This window comes from Calonectris borealis, chromosome 11, assembly GCF_964195595.1.
Source record: "Calonectris borealis chromosome 11, bCalBor7.hap1.2, whole genome shotgun sequence".
Lineage (NCBI taxonomy): Eukaryota > Metazoa > Chordata > Aves > Procellariiformes > Procellariidae > Calonectris > Calonectris borealis.
The window spans coordinates 24,363,292-24,368,076 of NC_134322.1; the positions used below are offsets into that span (position 1 = coordinate 24,363,292).

The 4,785-nt window shown below is 39.9% G+C and overlaps 1 pseudogene; it reads right to left on the reverse strand.

The window, feature by feature from the left end:
* Positions 1-528: 528 nt before the first annotated feature.
* On the reverse strand, positions 529-1,510 carry LOC142086509 (olfactory receptor 6B1-like; annotated as a pseudogene).
* Positions 1,511-4,785: the final 3,275 nt, after the last annotated feature.

A 4,785-nucleotide genomic window follows, 5' to 3' on the forward strand; every position in this document is an offset into this window, starting at 1 on the left:
GCACCTAAACCTCTGTCACTCCAGAATCTGGCTTTCAGGCCTCTTGTCCTACTCAATAGCTTTATGCTCATTACCAAATTACTCACATATATGCACATGCACACATAAAAAGGAAAATCTTGAGGCAGGACATAGAAAGGAAAACAGTTTAATAAAAAGGTGTGACAGATTGTGGTAACCAGGTGCAGTGGTTGGCCAGACAAGTGTATTGACCAACAGCCTACTTATGTATGACCAGTCCCTTTTTTCTCCTTTTCTCTTCATTTTCCTGTGCTTGATATCTTTCTTTATCTTCCTTTGGTCTTTTCCCTAAAAAACCTGTAACATCTCCAATTCTTTTGTTTTTTTGTTTAATCCCAAATTTTCCCTCCACCTCCAGACTTCCTACAGTAAATTCTGTACTACTTTACCACCTTTGATGGTTTTAGGGGTGACTGATTGAGATGAATCAAGTTGTCAGCATTCTCCACCCTGTCATTGTTCTTCTGATCACTGTCTCCATATTGAACAGTCATTAGCCAGATATCCTTATGGTGTGCTTATCAGTTCCTGTTTATCGTAGCTTATCCTTTTGGACAGAAGGGATGGATCTGGAGACTTTAGAGGTACCAATTTTTTTTCACAGAGAGCTTTTTTCAGTGCTCTTTTCACTTCCTGGTTCCTCAGATAGTAAATGAAGGGGTTTAGGATGGGAGTGACAATAGTACACACAGCTGACACAAGCTTATTCAAGTTAAAAGGGTCGATCTTCTTGGGCCAGGCATACACGAAGAGAGGCTGGCTGAGAAGAAAATGGTGACCACAGTTAGGTGGGAAGAACACACAGAGAAGGCTTTCTTCTTACTCTGGGTATTGGGGATGTGCAGGATTGTCATGATAATTAATAGGTAGGAGACATGGTGATGAAGAGGGGAACAAGCAGTATGAATAAGGCCAACACAAAGTCCACCATCTCTGCCAGTGACATATCAGGGCAGGCAAGGCTCAACACATGGCTGATATCACAGAAAAAATGGTTGATAACATGGGGACCACAAAACTTCAACGGAGAGATGAAGGAAATCTTGATCAAAGACACAGTGAACCCACTGAACCAGGAGACAACTACCAGGAATATGCACATTTGGTATGTCATCATGACTGGATAGCACAATGGTTGACAGATGGCCACTTAGTGATCATATGCCATTGCAGAGAAAAAGACACACTCAGAACACATGAAGGAGCTGAAGAAAAACAGTTGGGTCATGCATCCCACAAAGGAAATACTCCTGTCTTCAGCAATTAAATTTGCCAAGAGTTTAGGGATAGTGACTGAGATGTACCAGACCTCGATGAAGGAGAGGTGACCAAGGAAAAAATACATGGGTTTGTAGAGCTCACAGTTTGTCTTGATCAGGGCAATGATGACCACATTCTCCAAAACAGTTAAAATGTAGGTCAGCAGAAATACTATGGAGAACAATACATGTAAGTTCCCTAGGGCTGGGAATCCTAGCAAGAGGAGCATGTGGACCTGTGTGGAATTCTTCCCCCTGCAGAGAAGTGCAGAGATGAGCCTTGGAGATTAAACATAGACCAGGAAAAAAGAAAGCAGAATATGGGACAGTTAAAAGTTAAACAAAAATTCCAATACCTAGATAGGATTTGTCTGACTAATCTTTAGATGCTTGCCTTGTAGGTTCCCCTTTCAGTCAATGGAAAGAAACAGGCAGTTCACCCGACCTACTGACACCTACCTTAGGATGACATACACCGCATCAGAAGTGCGGGTCCGGTAAATAACAAGGGAAATGCAGATGACTAGTACAGGAACAGGCATCCAAGTAGAAGCCATTTATAGTACATTCTGATGAATCCCACCCCCAATTCCTATGTTCCTATCTTCATTCTAGTTGTTTACTAAATCTTTAGTCAAATTTTCAAAGGCATTAATGGGAGCTAGATAAACTAAGCATCTAGCCTTTTGGATCTAGGTGTTTCAGAATTGTAATCCTGAAGTTATTGGAAAGTAAGAAAGGTCATCCTCTATCACTACTTTTGCCTGTTAAAACAGTTTGCATGTGAAATGTACTATTTTTTTTGAAATGGGAAAATATATAATAATTAGTACATTGTTATAAGATAATGTTAAAACTATATTGATGGACCATTTCCTAGGAAAAATGAGAAATTCAAATAATTTATTTCATCTTGAGAACAAAAAATAAAATAATGACACAGAAATTCTAGTTCCTGGATATTGACCACAGGTGGCTGACTTCTTAAACATTCCTTTATAAAACATCACGGAAATATTTGAGTTCAGGAACGGGGTTTACATGCCAGCTAACATGACAATATACTAGATTAAATCCAGATCAAATCTGGATGATTTTCCTTAAAGCAGACCCTTGTTTGATGTGTTCTTTTCCAACTACTTGACACATTTGTCTTTAGATGGGAGGACTCATTATCAAGAGGTGCCCAACTCTGTCATTAATCACAGACAACTGAACTGACTGGATGTTAGACACCAGACGCTAAGAAAGAAGGATCCTGTCCTTGATAATTTACTTTCATTTAACTGCAATAAGATCTGGACCCTAGCTCCTTATGGTCCGTGACAACCAGCTTTTCTATGATTTTTCCATGGTGATAGATGAAAGAAATAGATTTTCTATTACTCTTGATGTTTATGTTAGCCTTGCTATTTTGTTGCTTAATTTAAAAGTCCGGTTTGTGGGTTTGGGGTTTTTTTCCACATATTTTTAAGATGGTAATCACAACTGTTATAGGCCAAGATTTGTATCTAGGACTTCCTTTAGGCACAAATATTAGCTACCCAAAGTCAGGCTGCCCAAACCAAAGTTTATAGTTTATTCTTAAAAAACAGACAATAGGCTCCTGATCTTGATGTTGCCAGGTGCTGCACGCACAGCTCCCTGCCACAGCTATTGCTACACACACTGGCTCTGTGTAGCTCATGTAACAAGAAGGATGGGATTCATCAACCCTAATGTAGACATCCAGCTTCTAGGCATCTAACTCAAAACTAGCAGTTTATGCCCCCACTATAGTCTATAGAGGGAACTAGGCATTACCATGGGAGATTCATCTCCTCCTGATACAGGACAGACCTATCACATCCTAGGAGATGACATCTGCTGATGGTAAAGGGCATCTAGAGCACTGACTCAGATGTAGTGGTTCTCATGTGGACACCTAAATTCCACCCTTGCTCTTTCACTTAGGGCAATATTGTTATGAACTTCTGTTATCTTAGGCAATCCGAATAATCCCTCAAAGTAAGTGTTAAAAGAATTTTTTCAGGAAAGAATAGTAATGAGAAGAAATGGATCAAAACAATATTCTGTTTCTATCTTTCTGTTGCGATCCCTGCCCTGCCACTTCTCTCTCATCTCTGGGCTCTCACATTACTTCTCTCTTTCTTATACCTTCTCTCTCTTTCCCTCTTATTTATCTGTCATCCACTGCAATTTTTGAACATATGTCTTGCAATCTAACCTTTTAACATTTTTAAGTAGTATAATTTCTAACTGTAAGAAAAGAGAACACCCCAACCCTCCCCAGATCTCCAGGATATTGTTTAAAAAACCAAATGCTCCTTTTCATCAGTCACTTTTTCAAGTAAGAGACTATAAAGTGCCAATAAGTTCATTATAAAACAAAAGGAAACATTGGCTCAATGGAACCATGAAACAGTGGATCCCAAGATCCTGGGAGAGAATGAAAAGCAACAGCATAGTGCAGACCCTAGACTCAGGACAGCAGACTTCAGTATATTCAGGAAACCGGGTTGGCTAAACAGGGAACACATAACGGACCTCCAATCCAAAAAGACAGCATACAGGAGATGGAAGCAAAGCAGGGATTTAGAAACTACAAAGCAGGGATTTAGAAGCATTTTTCAGGGATATAGGCATTGGGTTAGGAAAGCCAAACCTCAGCTAGAATTCAGACCAGCAAAGGACATCAAGGGCAACAAGAAGAGCTTCTACTGTTACATTCGTAGTCAAAGGTTGAACAAGGAAAATGGGGCCCTGTTGCTGAATGACAGAGGTAAGTGACAGCAGACACAGGTAAAGCAAAGATACTTAATGCCTTCTCTGTCTCAGTCTGCACCAAGAAGATACACTCTTGTCAAATCTGCAGATGACTCCACTTGCAGGGGACCAGTTGATATGCTCATGGGCAGGGATGCCATCCAGAGGGACCTGGACAGGCCAGAAGAATGGGCCAGGAGGAAACTCATGAAATTCAAGAAAGACAAATACAAAGTCCCACCGCTAGGAAGGAAGAAGACCTCGCAGCAATATGAGCCTGGGACCGATGGGCTGAGGAGCAGCTCTGCGGGAAAAACCCTGGGAGATTTTCAAGACCTGACAGGATAAAGCTCTGAGCCACCTGGTCTGACCTCATAGCTGATTGATTCTGCTTCAAGCAGGAGATTGTACTAGAGGCCTCCTGCGGTCCCTTCCAACCTGAATTATCCCATGACCCTAAATAAATGCATATGATATTTCTGTTAGGACAATTTTAACAACTTCGTTTTAATTCTCTGGAAAAAAAAAATTGGAGTTGTTTTCACATGTTACGTAAAGGCAAAACACCGGTGAAAACAAATATGATATATTATTTATTTCACTACTTTTATTAACTTGTTGAGATATTCATACTATAATAAAATAAATATATCTATACTGCAATTTTTAAAATACTAGTGTTTTTTGTCTTCTTATTCTCATTTTTTAAAATGAGAATTGTCATTATGGTTCTTGTGAA